We start from the raw sequence: 16807 nt of genomic DNA, 5'->3' as shown, positions 1-16807 counted from the left end.
CCGGTGGTGCCGGAATGCTGCCGGGGCCATCATCGCGACAACGGTCTACACCAACAACTTCACCGTTGTCATCACCAACTCTTCCCCCCCCCCCCTCTATGCAGCGTTGTAACCCCTCTTTTACCCGCTATAATCTCTACTTAAACATGGTGCTCAACGCTATATATTATTTCCCTCTGATGTATGGCTATCCTATGATGTTTGAGTAGATCCGTTTTGTCCTATGGGTTAATTGATAATCGTGATTGGTTTGAGTTGCATGTTTTATTATTGGTGCTGTCCTATGGTGCTCTTCGTGTCGCGCAAGCATGAGGGATCCCCGCTGTAGGGTTTCCAATATGTTCATGATTTGCTTATGGTGGGTGGCGTGAGTGACAAAAGCACAGACCCGAGTAAGTAGGTTGTTTGCGTATGGGAGTAAAGGGGACTTGATGCCTTATAATGCTATGGTTGGGTTTTACCTTAATGATCTTTGGTAGTTGCAGATGCTTCCTAGAGTTCCAATCATAAGTGCATATGATCCAAGAAGAGAAAGTATGTTAGCTTATGCCTCTCCCTCAAATAAAATTGCAATAATGATTACTAGTCTAGTTATCGATTGTCTAGGGACAAATAACTTTCTCGTGACAAAAAGCTCTCTACTAAAACTAAGTTAGTTGTGTATTTATCTAAACAACCCCTAGCTTTTATTACATGCTCTTTATTATCTTTCAAACCTATCCTATCACACCTACAAAGTACTTCTAGTTTCATACTTGTTCTAGGTAAAGCGAACGTAAAGCGTGCGTAGAGTTGTATCGGTGGTCGATAGAACTTGAGGGAATATTTGTTCTATCTTTAGCTCCTCGTTGGGTTCGACACTCTTACTTATCGAAAGAGGCTACAATTTACCCCCTATACTTGTGGGTTATCAACCTGCAAGCTTAAACAATCCACAAATTTCTTTCACATATATCAAGTGCATATGAGGATGTTCGGTTCCATCTCCTACATAAGGATTAGCTAGCAGTTGTTCTATCATATCCGAAGGAATTTCATATTCAATATTTTCAGTAGGTGCAGTGGGTTGAGAGGTGACTAGTTGTGGTTCAGGTCGAGGTGAAGATACCCCGAACAAACCCCTCAAAGGATTGTTTTCCATAGTAACAAGTGACAATAATTTTCAGCACGTAGTAATAGTTTTTCCTTACCAAGAGTGCTTCACTCCCAGGCAACGGCGGCAGAAAAGAGCGTTGATGACTCACAAGTATAGGGGATCAATCATAGTCCTTTCGATAAGTAAGAGTGTTGAACCCAACGAGGAGCAGAAGGAAATTACAAGTGGTTTTCAGCAAGGTAATGTCTACAAGCACTGAAATTGTAAGTAACGAGTAGTTTGATAGCAAGATAATTTGTAACGAGCAAGTAACATTAATAGTAACAAAAGTGCAGAAAGGTAGCCCCATCCTTTTGAGACAAAGGACAGGCCAAAACGGTCTCTTATGATAAGCAAAGTTTTCTTGAGGGTACACGGGAATTTCATCTAGTCACTTTCGTCATGTTGGTTTGATTTGTGTTTGCCACTTTGATAATTTGATATGTGGGTGGATCGGTGCTTAGGTGTTGTTCTTACTTGAACAAACCTCCTACTTATGATTAACCCCCTCGCAAGCATCCGCAACTACGAGAAAAGTATTAAGAATAAATTCTAACCATAGCATTAAACTTTTGGATCCAATCGGCCCCTTACGAAATAGCGCATAAACTAGGGTTTAAGCTTCTGTCACTCTCGCGACCCATCATCTAATAACTACTCCACAATGCATTCCCTTATACCCAAATATGGTGAAGTGTCATGTAGTCGACGCTCACATGACACCACTAAGGGAATCACAACATACATACCATCAAAATATCGAACACATATAAAATTAACATGATTACTTGCAACAAGATTTCTCCCGTGACCTCAAGAACAAAAGTAACTACTCACAAATGATAATCATGCTCAAGATCAGAGGGGTATTAAATAGCATATTGATCTGAACATATAATCTTCCACCAAATAAACCATATAGTAATCAACTATAAGATGTAATCAACACTACTGGTCACCCACACATACCAATCTATAGTTTCGGTACAAATATTGAACACAAGAGATGAACTAGGGTTTGAGAGGAGATGGTGCTATTGAAGAGGTTGATGGAGATTGCCCTCCCCGAGATGGGAGAGTTGTTGGTGATGATGATGATGATGATTGATACGTATTGAACGTATCTATAATTTTTGATTGTTTCATGCTGTTATATTATCAATCTTGGATGTTTTATAATCATTTTATAGTCATTTTATATCGTTTTTTGGTACTAACCTTTTGACATAGTGCCAAGTGCCAGTTCCTGTTTTTTCAGTGTTTTTTACATCGTAGAAAATCAATATCAGACGGAGTCCAAATGCCACGAAACTTTACGGAGATTTGTTATGGACTAGAAGGAACAAGTTGGGCCCTGGTAGCACCTGGGGGGAGCCCCGAGGAGGGGACAACCCACCAGGGTGCGTCAGGAGGCCCAAGCGCGCCCTGGTGGGTTGTGCCCACCTCGGGTGCCCCCCAGGTGCTACCAGGGCCCAACTTGTTCGTCAGGAGGCCCAAGCGCGCCCTGGTGGGTTGTGCCCACCTCGGGTGCCCCCCGGACCGCCTCTTTGCTCTATAAATACCCAAATATTCCCAAAACCCTAGGGCAGTCAACGAAATATTCATCCAGCCACCACAGAGTCCAGAACCACCAGATCCAATCTAGACACCATCTCGGATGGGGTTCACCACCTCCATTGGTGCCTCTCTGATGATGCGTGAGTAGTTCTTTGTAGACCTTCGGGTCCGTAGTTAGTATCTAGATGGCTTCATCTCTCTCTCTCTCTCTCTCTCTCTCTCTCTCTTGATTCTCAATACAATGGTCTCTTGGAGATCCATATGATGTAACTCTTTTGCGGTGTGTTTGTTGGGATCTGATGAAATTTGAGTTTATGAACAGTCATATCTTTTTATATCCATGAAAGTTATTTGAGTTTCTTTGATCTCTTATATGCATGATATCTTATAGCCCCATATTTCTTCTTTGATATTTGGGCTTTGTTTGGCCAACTTGATCTATTTATCTTGCAATGGGAAGAGGTGCCCGGTAGTGGGTTCGATCTTACGGTGCTTGATCCCAGTGATAGAAAAGGGATCCAACACATATGTATCATTGCTACTAAGGATAAAAAGACGAGGTCTATATCTACGCAATAGATAAACGGATATTGTCTACATCATGTCATCGTTCTTATTGCATTACTCCATTTTTTCATGAACTTAATACACTAGATGCATGCTGGATAGCGGTCGATGTGTGGAGTAATAGTAGTAGATGCAGGCAGGAGTCGGTCTACTAATCTTGGACGTGATGCCTGTGTAATGATCATTGCCTGGATATCGTCATAATTATTTGAGGTTCTATTAATTTCCGAACAATAATTCGTTTACCCACCGTTTGCTATCTTTCTCGAGAGAAGCCTCTAGTGAAACCTACAGCCCCCGGGTCTTCTTCCTCATATATTTGCTTGCGATCCGCTTTTCCTTTGCATTTTTATTCATATATATTAAACCAAAAATACACAAATACTTTGCTGCAATTTATTTTATTTGCGATCTATTATTTCAATCTACTACAATTTTCTGGCATCGTTACCCGAAAGGTATTGACAACCCCTTTAACACATCTAGTTGCGAGGTGTTCTTATTTGTGTGCAGGTGTTGTTTACGTTGTATTGCTTGGTTCTCCTACTGGTTCGATACCTTGGTTTCTTCACTGAGGGAAATACCTACCGTCTCTGTGTTGCATCATCCCTTCCTCTTTGGGGAAATACCGACGTAGTCCTAGCAGACAAGAGCTTTTCTGGCACTATAACCAGAGAGCGATCAAAAGGAATTTCTGGCGCCATTGCCGGGGAGGATCTTCAACATAGCCAGGTTCCTAATCACAAATCTCATCTCCTCATAATTTACATTATTTGCCATATTCCTCTCGTTTTCCTCTCCCCCACTTCACAAAATTTTCCGTTTTATTCGCCTCTCTTTCTCGTTCGCCAATTTCTTGTCAGATCTATCCTTTGCTTGCAATCATGAGTGATTTCGGTATGGCACCAAAAGATGATGGCCTTACTCCTAAGATTGGGCGTACGTGCAATCTAGATGCTAAAACTTTTATCTTGGGGCAAGGGAACATTAGGGGAAAAGAACGTATCTAAGAATTTTTCAACTGTGTTGGGAAGCTTAGTCTCGATGATGCTCCTATACTTAAAACTACTAGATCTTATGCGGATGCTCTTTCAGCACTAGTTCTGAAACTTGAAAGTACATTTATTCGTACCCATCCTACCTTGCAAAGATTGGTTTTTGAGCTCCCCGTTATAAAGAATCCTAGAGCTAAAAAGTTGGCCACTCTCGTTCTTATGAATGAGTTTGACTACATAATACGGGAAGCTAGGGAAATCTTTGACTTTTATGGTATGAATCGTGAAAAACCTGTGATAGATGAAATTATTTACAATAGTGACTATGCTTTAAGACATTTTCTTGGGGACAATAAAATCTTTGATGAGAATCTTAAAAAGGAAGCCCCAGTTCTAGATATAATCCAACAAGTCTTCAATAATGGTAATCAACATTACTCTTGGATTGTTGTGGGAAATCAAAAGGGGTATGATGAAAACCAACTTAGGATTGCAAAGGCCTCTATGGATAACATGTTCTATGTTGTGTTTACAAAGCCTCATGATGAAAATACCTCTAAGAAAGTCAAGAACAAGGATGAAAAAACTTAGATCCTTACTTTATGGATATCTAAGGGCGTAAAATTATAGCGCTTGTTGGGAAGCAACCCAATGAATAAATTTTATTTTTGCTTTTTGGTTAGCACAATTATGCTATTGTTATGATTGTGTTTTTTATGTTTTAATTAGTGTTTGTGCCAAGTAAAGCCTTTAGGATCTTCTTGGTGATAGTTGTTTGATCTTGTTGAAAAAACAAAAACTTTTACGCTCACGAAATTAATTTTCATATTTTACCAGAGAGCGATAAAATACCCACTCCACCTGCAGCAGATCAATATACAAGTTTCTCAGATCTTCCTAATTTTTCCAAATTTTTGGAGTTACAGAAGTATTCGAAATAGTCAGATTGCTACAGACTGTTCCGTTTTGACTGATTATGTTTTCTTTGTGTTGTGTGCTTATTTTGATGGCTCTATGGTTTTATTTGATGAGTTTTTGCCATAGAAATGTTGGAATACAATAGATATAATACAAAAACAAAATAAGAGTTGGTTTGATACAACACTTATAGTAGTGGTTTATTATTCTTATACTAACGGATCTCACGAAGGTATTGTTGAGTTTTGTGTGATTGAAGTTCTTTAGTTTTGGGTTATCTTATGATGGGTGAAGGAAGGGTGGAAGAGTCTAAGCTTGGGGATACCTCGGCATCCCAAGCTATTATCCAAGAATGAGCAACCAACTAAGCTTGGGGATGCCCCCGAGTGGCATCCCCGCTTTCTTCCAACAACTATCGGTATTTTACTCGAGACTATATTTTTATTCGTCACATGATATGTGTTTTGCTTGGAGCATCTTGTATGATATGAGTCTTTGCTTGTTTTATTTTGTGATTTAAGTCATCAATCCTTGTTGGACACACCTATTTGAGAGAGCCAAAATTATGTCATGACTTATTAGAATTGCTCTCTATGCTTCACTTAAATCTTTTATGATCTAGGACTTGCTCTAGTTATTCACTTATATCTTTTTGAGCATGGTTTGCTTAGTATTTTTGAAGAAATGCTCTCTTGCTTCACTTAGATTTATTTGGAAGTTAGTAAAATTTTGAATAAATTCTCTCTTGCTTCACTTAGATTATTTTGAGAGAAAGAAATATTATGCTCATGATCTTCACTTATATTTTTTGGAGCTTGTCAAAAGTAACACATGAAAATTAGTCCCAAAGTGATAGATATCCAAGGAGGATAAAGAAAAGAAAATGCCATGAAGATCATTGGACAAAATAAACTTGATTCTTAGTAATAGTTTTGAGATATGATGATGTGATATGTGAGTTATGTTGATGAGTAATTATGCCCTAGTAGGAATATTGGTGTTAAGGTTTGTGATTCCCGAAGCATGCACGTGTAGTCTCATGTTATGCTATGATGTTGGAGCATGATTTATTTTTGATTATCTTCCTTATGAGTGGCGGTCGGGGACGAGCGATGGTCTTTTCCTACCAATGTACCCCCCTAGGGGCATGCGTAGTAGTACTTTGCTTTGAGGGCTAATAAACTTTTGCAATAAGTATATGAGTTCTTTATGACTAATGTGAGTCCATGGATTATACACACTCTTACCTTTTCGCAATTTGCTAGCCTCTACGGCACCGTGCATTGCCCTTTCTCACATTGAGACGTGGTGCAAACTTCGCTGGTGCATCCAAACCCCGTGATATGATACGCTCTATCACACATAAGCCTCATTATATCTTCCTCAAAACAGCCACCATACCTACCTATTATGGCTTTTCCATGGCCATTCTGAGATATATTGCCATGCAACTTCCACCGTTTTTGTTTGATGACTTGAGCATTTATTGTCATATTGCTTTGCATAATCATATAGCTAACATAGTGTTTGTGGCTCAGCCACCGTTCATCAATTTTCATACATGTTACGCTAGATCATCGCCAAAGGCATTTATATAGAGTCATATTTTGTCATAGGTATCGATTTGTAATTTTTATTTCTTTTGAGTTATAAGTAAAAAAGAAGTGTGATGATCATCATTATTCATTTTTAGAGCAGTGCCCCAGTAAGGAAAGGATGATGTAGACTATGATTTCCCCACAAGTCGGGATGAGACTCCGGACAATGAGAGAAAAAGAAAAATAAAAAATGAGAAAGAAAGAAAGAAAATAATAAACAAAGAGAGAAGGGGCATTGCTAGTATCCTTTACCACACTTGTGCTTCAAAGTAGCACCATGTTTTTCATATGGAGAGCCTCCTATGTTGTCACTTTCATATACTAGTGGGAATTTATCATTGTAGGACTAGATGCACACCCACTTAGTTTTCATATTGAGATTTCATACACTTATAGCTCTTAGTGCATTCATTGCATGGCAATCCCTACTCCTCACGTTGATATCGATTGATGGACATCTCCATAGCCCGTTGGTTAGCCGCATCAATGTGATACTTTCTTACTTTTTTGTCTTATCTATATTTAGCCCTATCATCATGCCCTATTTCACCCATAGTGCTATATCCATGGCTTGCGCTCATGTATTGCGTACGAGTTGAAAAAGTTAAAGCGCGTTAAAAGGAACGAACCAATTGCTCAGCCTGTCATCGGGGTTATGCATGATAAATACTTTGTGTTAAGAAGACAGAGCATGACAAGACTATATGATTTTGTAGGGATAACTTATTTTAGCATTGATATTTTGAAAGAAGTGGTTGCTTATTGATATGCTTGAGTATCTAAATTATTATGTCAACACTAGACTATTGCCTTGAATCACATAAAAGTCCGATTGCCCATATTATAAAGAAAATAATATGATATGACATGTTAAACAGCACTCCACATCAAAAAAATTGTTTTTATCACTTATCTATTCGAGGACGAGTAGGAGTTAAGCTTGGCGATGCTGATACGTCTCCAACGTATCTATAATTTTTGATTGTTTCATGTTGTTATATTATCAATCTTGGATGTTTTATAATCATTTTATATCATTTTTGGTACTAACCTTTTGACATAGTGCCAAGTGACAGTTCTTGTTTTTTCCGTGTTTTTTACATCGCAGAAAAATCAATATCAGACGGAGTCCAAATGCCACGAAACTTTACAGAGATTTTTTATGGACCACAAGGAACAAGTTGGGCCCTGGTAGCACCTGGGGGAGTCCCGAGGAGGGGACAACCCACTAGGGCACGCCAGGAGGCCCAGGCGCGCCCTGGTGGGTTGTGCCCACCTCGGGTGCCCCCCGGACCGCCTCTTTGCTCTATAAATACCCAAATATTCCCAAAACCCTAGGGTGTCGACGAAATATTCATCCAGCCGCCGTAGAGTCCAGAACCACCAGATCCAATCTAGACACCATCTCGGATGGGGTTCACCACCTCCATTGGTGCCTCTCCGATTGTAGACCTTCAGGTTCGTAGTTAGTAGCTAGATGGCTGCATCTCTCTCTCTCTTGATTATCAATACAATGGTCTCTTGGATATCCATATGATGTAACTCTTTTTGCGGTGTGTTTGTTGGGATCTGATGAACTTTGAGTTTATGATCAGTCATATCTTTTTATATCCATGAAAGTTATTTGAGTTTCTTTGATCTCTTATATGCATGATCTCTTATAGCCTCGTATTTCTTCTCCGATATTTGGGTTTTGCTTGGCCAACTTGATATATTTATCTTGCAATGGAAAGAGGTGCCCGGTAGTGGGTTCGATCTTACGGTGTTTGATCCCAGTGACAGAAATGGGAACCGACACATATGTATCGTTGCTACTAAGGATAAAAAGACGGGATCTATATCTACGCAATAGATAAATGGATCTTTTCTACATCATGTCATCGTTCTTATTGCATTACTCTGTTTTTCCATGAACTTAATACACTAGATGCATGCTGGATAGCGATTGATGTGTGGAGTAATAGTAGTAGATGCAGACAGGAGTCGGTCTACTAATCTTGGACGTGATGCCTATGTAGTGATCATTGCTTGGATATCGTCATAATTATTTGAGGTTCTATCAATTGCCCAACAGTAATTCGTTTACCCACCGTTTGCTATCTTTCTAGAGAGAAGCCACTAGTGAAACCTACGGCCCCGGGTCTTCTTCCTCATATATTTGCTTGCGATCCGCTTTTCCTTTGCATTTTTATTCAGATCTATTAAACCAAAAATACTTTGCTGCAATTTATTTTATTTGCAATCTATTATTTCAATCTACTACAATTTTCTGGCATCGTTACCCGAAAGGGATTGACAACCCCTTTAACACATCGGTTGCGAGGTGTTGTTATTTGTGTGCGGGTGATGTTTATGTTGTGTTGCTTGGTTCTCCTACTAGTTCGATACCTTGGTTTCTTCACTGAGGGAAATACCTACCATCGTTGTGCTGCATCATTCCTTCCTCTTTGTGGAAATACCGACGTAGTCCTAGCAGACAGGAGCTTTTTTGGCGCTATAACCAGAGAGAAATCAATGATTTCCTCCTCTGGGAGGGAAGTTCCCCCAGCGGAATCGCTCCGCCGGAGAGCAAAAGTGCTCCTGCCCAAATTCTGTCTCGAGACGGTGACGCTTCACCCCGAAAGTCTTCTCTTTATTTTTTTTCTAGGTTAAAATGACTTATATACCAGAAGATAAGCACCCGAGGTGGGATGGGTTGAGCACAACCCACCACGGCACGCCCTGGTGTCTTGTGCTCACCATGTGGCCCCTCTCCGATAGTCATTTGCTCCAGCATTTCTTATTTATTCCATAAAAATTCCTCGTGAAGTTTCAGCTCATTTGGAGTTGTGCAGAATAGGTAGCCTGACGTAGCTTTTTCAGGTCCAGAGTTCCAGCTACCGGAATTCTCCCTCTTTGGGTGAACCTTGCATATTATGAGAGAAAAGGCATTAGAATTACTCCAAAAAGCATTATTGTGCATAAAAACATTATAAATAACAGTAGGTAAACATGATGCAAAATGGACGTATCAAGATGCTATCGTCACAAGTCAATCATTATAACACGGAGAGTTAACGTATGTTTTAGTTCCTTAGACCATGAGAGTATCGTAGTTACTTCTTATCGTACGATGAACTTTTGGGTTGCTCAAACTTCATCTGTAACACGATGATCATAACAAGAACTTACACGTTCATCGAAAAGTTTGACAAGGGACTAGATAGCTCAAGAGTGGAATTTGCTCCTCCGACGATGGAGAGATATTCTTAGGGCCCTCTCAGTGTGACGGCATCCGTCATCGTCTCGGCAGACACAGGTGACTGTGTCATGGGGATGCCGGAACATATCAACGAGAAAGAAGGACGAATCTTCTAACAAGGAGACCGATATAGTGAGCATGAGAATGACTCAAGAGGATACTGATATATCTCACCATGGATTTTGTAAAGTACCATGAATCAAAGGGAATAACACGTTATAACCAAAGGTTCACTCGAATGCCATTTGTGTACTCATAGGGATCAATATGGACGTCCACGGTTCCGCTATCGGTCATTGAACGAAAGGGGTTTTGTTGATGTCTATGTTTTACCGAACCTCTACATGATCACAAGCTTAAGGTAATCATGATCTAGTGAGTGTTAGTAGGACAGGAGTAATGAGGAAAGAGTTATGAAATAGTTTCATTAATTATTTGAAATAGTTTCGAGAGCAACCGGAAGCGTTTCAGGGTCACCAGAAGGGTTTTGGGGTTCACCAGGTATTACCGATAAATAATATATAGGTGGAAAAAGTTTCTGGAGATGTTAAATTAATAATAAATTCTCTAATAATAGTTAGGAGGCATTTATATTTAATTAAATATCAACGGGCCTTAAAAGGCCAAGAAGTGGAACGAATATTGGGCCACTTAGGCCAATAGGGAGACACCCCCTATCTTCATGGAGAAGGAAGGGGAGGAGGCCGAATTGGAGGGTGGTTTCCCCTCCTGGCCCACGCAAACGGGATGGGAAACCTCCCCCTTGTGGCGCCCCTCCTCTTCCTCCAGCCTATATATACTAGTGGATTTTGGCCTTTGGACATACAAGTTTTTGAGCCTCATCTAGTTCTCTAGTTCTAGTTCTAGTTGATCCAATTAGAGATAGATCTAATCCTCTCTAGTCCTCATAATTAGAACCCCGGTGTGGTTATAATCCGTTCTCTCTAATTCTCCGGCGACAATTAGCTCTGGACAGCGAAGCGTTGCCAGATCGTGAGGACTTTACGCTTGTAAACTATGGAGAGACCATGCTTTTGGTCTTCTCTTCGAGGGATCGTCTATGGACGGTTTGAGGGATAATTCATCTATGGTTCGAGGCACTTCAAGTACGATCTACACTGACTCTTCTTCCACTACAACTCGGAGTTGGTAACGAACCGATCCGAACCACATCTTCATGGTGTTCCCGATTGATCATAGGGTGATTTTTTTTGTTTCTACTACTTTTCCAAATAGTCCAGTCATTTGATGATTACTTCATCTTGAAGAAGGATGTTTTAGTGAGGATTGGATTCTCTAGTTACCAGAAGCGCATGGCCACATTGCAGATGCTTGCATATGGCACAATGATACGTCTCAAATGTATCTATAAATTTTGATTGTTTTATGCTATTATAGTATCATTTTTATATACTTTTTTATATAAATTTATATTAGTTTTATGGACTAACCTATAAATTTAGTGCCCGGTGTCAGTTCTCATTTTTCTGCTTCTTTTTGGTTTCACATGAAATCAATATCTACGGAGGTCAAAATACGTTGGCCATTTAACACAATTTTTTGGGGCAACAAGAAACACAGGAAGCTTCGGGAGAGATCGAGACATGCCCCAGGAGTCCCACACAGTCACGTGTCAGTGTGGGGTCCACAGGAACCGCCTTAATCTGATTCCACCGCCATAAATCCTATAAATACCGAAACCATCTGTTGCACCCCCATAGAAGAATTTTATCGTCGCCGCAAACCACTGTTCCGAAGACATCCCATCTGGAGTCCTATCGAAGGGGGAAACCATTTTCAGAGCTATCTTAATCAACCTTTCTACCTTCATGATGATGTGTGAGTAGTTCATTTTGGACCTACGGGTCCATAGTAGTAGCTAGATGGTTCTCTCTCTTTTGGATCTTCAATATCATGTTTTCGTTCTTGATTGGGATCAACTTGATGTAATCGGTGGTGTGTTTGTTGGGGCATGATGAATTGTTAATTTATGATTAGATTGTTCATTGAACTCTGTTGAATCTATTTGGGTTTTGTTGCTGCAGAAGTAAATAGCTTTGTATGCTTTACGATCTATCTGTCTTTCTGGCCAAGTTTGATTGATTTATCTTCAGAGGTAGTTGTGCTATGTAGTGGGTTTAATCTTGTGGTGCTCTAACCACGTAACAATAAGGGCCAATGCACATATTGTATTGTTGCCACTAAGAATAAAACAACGGGGTTTAGTCATATTTATTGACTTGTTCCTATCTACATTATGCCATCTCTTCTTATTATGATATTCAGTTTCCTACAAACTTAATACCTTGAGATGCATGTTGGATAGCGGTTTTGGGGTGGAGTATTAGTTCTAGATGTAGTTGGATTAACGGTCTACTTATGATGGATGTAATGCCTATATGAGAACAACCATAGTCATAAACATTATAATCTTTTCAATTGTCCAACTGTAATTTGTTTAACATGTCATTCGTCTATTTTTGAGTGAGAGATGCCACTAGTGAACCTATGGCCCCCGAGTCTATTCTCCATTAATAAATTCCTTTGCAAAATTGTTCTATCATTTTCCGTTTCACTTCACTATTATCTACCTTTATTATTTGCTTTTAAACCTGTAAGTAGCAAGACAAGGGGCTTGACAGCCCTCTTGCCATGTTGGGTGCAAGTTTTATCTTGTTTGTGTACTGTTGTTGTTTATCTTGTTAGCTTAGAAGATCCTACTGGTTCGATAAACCTTGATTCTTAACTGATGGAAAACTTTACTACTATCTACTTCACCCTCCTCTTTGGGGAAACCCAACGACTCTTGCGGAGTAGCACACGACTGCTGATTCGTGGGACGAATACATACGGATGTGTAAGAGCACGTGTGGAGATATCATGGTTAGATTTGCTACTACCATGGTCTTGGCGTTTGGACCTCAGTACCTAAGAGAACGAACTGTTACAAACATCGTGAGGCTCTTGGCAATATCAGAAGCAAGAGGGTGGCAAAGTTTGCTCGGATCTCTTGATTGCATACATTGGAGATGAAAGACTGCACAAAATCTCTACAAGGGCAATATCAGGGCCATGTTAAGAACTTCACCATCATTCTTGAAGAAGTTGCATTATATGATCTCTGGACTTGGCACGCTTTTTTCTTTGGCATGTCTGGGTCGATATCAATTTTTTGCAACGATCTCCATTGTTTGCTAAGCTGACCGAAAGAAAATCTCCTCGTTGCAACTATACCATCAATGGACATGAATACACCATGAGCTACTATCTATTTGGCGGTATATATCCTCCGTATGCTACCTTAGTCAAGACCATCTCCGAGCCACTTTCTCAGAAAATGTCTCACTTTGCTAAAGATAAGAATCATGTAGAAAGAATGTTGAGAGGGCATTTAGAGTTCTCCAAACGCATGGACCTACTAAACAATGGGATCCGAAGAGCTTGTGGGAGGTGATGACATGTTGTGTGATCATGCACAACATGATCATAGAGGATGAGGACAAGAATGTTGCCGCAACTCTTGAATTTGGAACATGAGTGATCCTATCGAACTTCCAGAGTAGAATCCAGCCATGTTTGGTGAATTTTTTCAAATGCATCAACAAATCTAGGAGCAACTCATGAGCAACTAAAGCAAGATTTGATTGAGCATATGTAGACGGTTAAAAGGGACAAGTAGTACATATGTTATAGTTGAATTCAAGGTTGACCTGCCATAATTTAAAAACTTTGTTGGATTGTAATATTTAAATTAGAAGTACTGTTGCATTTGAAACATTTTTAGATAAACTACAACTTAATATGCGGTTATATTTCGAGCTTGTGGACTTCTACAAAAAGGCGAATGTGTGCGACTACGGTAGGATGCAGGGGCAGAGCTAGGATTTGGACATGAGGGGGCGAAAAGCCAATGTTAACACAACTCATGGAACATCACGATATTTTTAAGTCTCATGATAGTATGATGATAAATCATAAAAACATATGTTTGGAACTACAAAAGCATGTTCTATTTTCTATTAACTTAGATTGAACTCTACAATCAGTAGTGTTGAACAAGTTGATAATCGTCGGCCATCCGACCCGATCCCTGGCAGCCCACCCGCCCCGCGGCACCACCGGACAGGGAGGCCCACCTCAGGGCCGCCGCCCCGGATCCAAGGTCCTCCGCCCTAGATCAGGTGGAGCAACGCATGCACTGCCACCACAGCCGACGATAGGACGCCGGCCAGCCGCCACACCGCCAAAGTCCAGATCTGGGCCGTCATGAACCAGATCGGCGCCGCCGCAGCCCAGATCGGGATCACACCCTCGAGCCAGGGAGCCCCGTGTCGCTCTTTGACCCGCGAGAGGGAGGAGCGCCTCCGCCGCCGCCGGCGCATGCACAGGTTAAGCCCGGCGCCTACCACCGACGACGACGGAGGGGAGGGAGAGGAAGGAGCGGTGACCTGGCGGCTAGGGATGGAGCCCCTCGGTCGCCCGCGCGGGGGGTGACAGAGGGGAGGGTTTTGTAGCGAACGTGTGGATAAGCCTACGAGGCTTTCTCCAATCGGATGGATCACGTTATCTAGATTGTCCAGAGCGGAAACAATAGTCAGCCACGACCATACTCTACATATATGGCAGTATGGGCTATTGGGCTTAAGTCTTCCATATTGAGTGTAAAACTAGTTTTTACACGGGCTTAATGATGCAATTATCTACAGCCATTAGGAATGTACAGTACACATTTGCTAAAAAAGGAATTTATAGTACACAATCTGCTAAAATCGGTTGAGGGGGGCGACCGATTGGCATGGGTCTAGCCCCTGCTCGCCCCCCTTGTCTCCGGGGAAATGTTTTCACCCGGTGCGCCGGCCGAAACGTCGCGCCGGACGCACACGGGCCTTGCGATTGTTCTCGATCGTGCACGCACGTATCCAACACGGGCCCATGTGTCCAGTGCCTTCCACCCCCTTATCCTCTCTCCCTTATCCTCTCCCATCCACACATTTTTCTACCCTGTTCTTCCCCACGCTCCCTTCCTCTCTCGTCGCCTCCAGTAGCTTCTTGTTACCTCCACCTTCTAATTACCGCTGATTCAAGGTGGAAGACATAGCTCTGACGGGAGGGCAGGAGCTGCAATGGCGGAGATGGGGGAGAGATTTTTTGCGCCAGATGCGGAGATGCAGATTGTTGGCTGAGGAGCTGCTGCGTCCACGGGCTGAAACCGACATGGCAGCATGCTGGAACCGGCAAGGAGGAGTGCTGCCACGGTGATCACGCGATGCTGGAACCGGCATGGCAGCATGCTGGAACTGGCCAGGAGGCCTGCTGCCACGGTGGTTGTGCGATGCTGGAACCAGTAGGCCGATTTGCTGGAACCGGCACCCGATTTGTTGCGTACGTTGGAGCACGACAGCACCGCTGCAACCTACTACAATGGCGGACATGAAGAAAGCTGGAACCAACAGGCCTATTTGCTGGAACCGGCTGTCGGTTTTGTTGCATACGGCGGATGACGGAAGCTGTAACCAGCGACAGTCATGTTGCGACGGCCGCGGCGACGAGCCACCATTGCTGGAACCATCATTTTTTTTGCTGGAAGCAGCGATTTATTTTGCTACTACTCGGTGACGACGATTCATGACTTTGCTGGAAAGGGCAAGTATTTTTGCTGGAAGCATTTTCGTTTTTTGTTGGAAGCATGTTATTTTGCTTTTGTGGATCCTTTTCATTGTTCTTGTGCCGTGCCACTTTTTGTGTTTTTGCTGGAACCATGATTTTGTTTTGCTGGAGCTATGATTTTATTTTGCTGGAAGCAATGGTAACAAATCTTGCGGTGATTTGGAACCGCCAATGTGGCCGCCCGTCGACAGACGACGGCCACCGGCAGCTGCCCGTCCATGGGGAGCGGCATCAGATCGGGGGCACACACTAGCCACCTCGTGTGCAAGGATAGGGGAGTCCAGCGACAGCGAGCGTTCTGTGCGGCAGAGGCGCTGGTGTGCGTGCGAAGGTTAGGGAATAAAAAGATCGGACGACTGCGGGCTGTTAAATCAAACGGCAGGGGGTGGACCGGCCGAAAGTTTCGGCCGGCGCACGGGCGCCTAGCACCCGCCTTGTCTCCGCCCCTGGTAGGATGGCCAATTTTCACATTAGTGTCCGTGGACTGATTTCATCGGTTTGCGGACAGATGCGGTGTTTGATTTAAGGATCAACGATGCAGATGCCCTAAGCAATAATAATTTTCTAAGTTTTAAAGAAATGTGATAGGGAGAATGGTTTGAACTTTTAGATAGAGGATCTCCTAGTGATGCTTCTAGGCTGGCGCTTGTTGGGCGAGTTGAACCTAGGATGGTTGCCGTCAGTCAGGCACCGGAAGGAAGTCCTGTTGTTGCGGCTGGTGTGCAGTCCAGTCAGGATCCAACCCGTGAGCTGTCGGTCAGCTTGCTTTCATGGCTGTCTTCTCACCACAAATCCCTAACAGTAGCATTATATCCATGTTCGTTAACGCATAATCAATGGCGTAACGTTGTGAAAAGAAAAATATGAATGAATAGCTAATGGCGTAACGACGTGACTTGCCCCGGCCGAGACGAACGTAACGCAGGCCAGCTAAAAGGAATCTGCACTAGAGCTCACGTCCCTTACTCCTCAGGACTGCGCACAGGACGGTTAGGCAATCTACAATCACATAAATTGACATCTCAAACATCTCAAACATCCCAACTATCTACTACCCCCTCCATTCCACAATATAGTGCACCCGTGTTTTCTAAGATTTGAGTTTGGTCATAAATTTAATCAATGAGAC

The sequence above is a fragment of the Triticum dicoccoides genome, chromosome 5A, assembly GCF_002162155.2.
Source record: "Triticum dicoccoides isolate Atlit2015 ecotype Zavitan chromosome 5A, WEW_v2.0, whole genome shotgun sequence".
Taxonomy (NCBI): Eukaryota; Viridiplantae; Streptophyta; class Magnoliopsida; order Poales; family Poaceae; genus Triticum; species Triticum dicoccoides.
Note: the sequence above shows the minus strand (reverse complement) of the source record.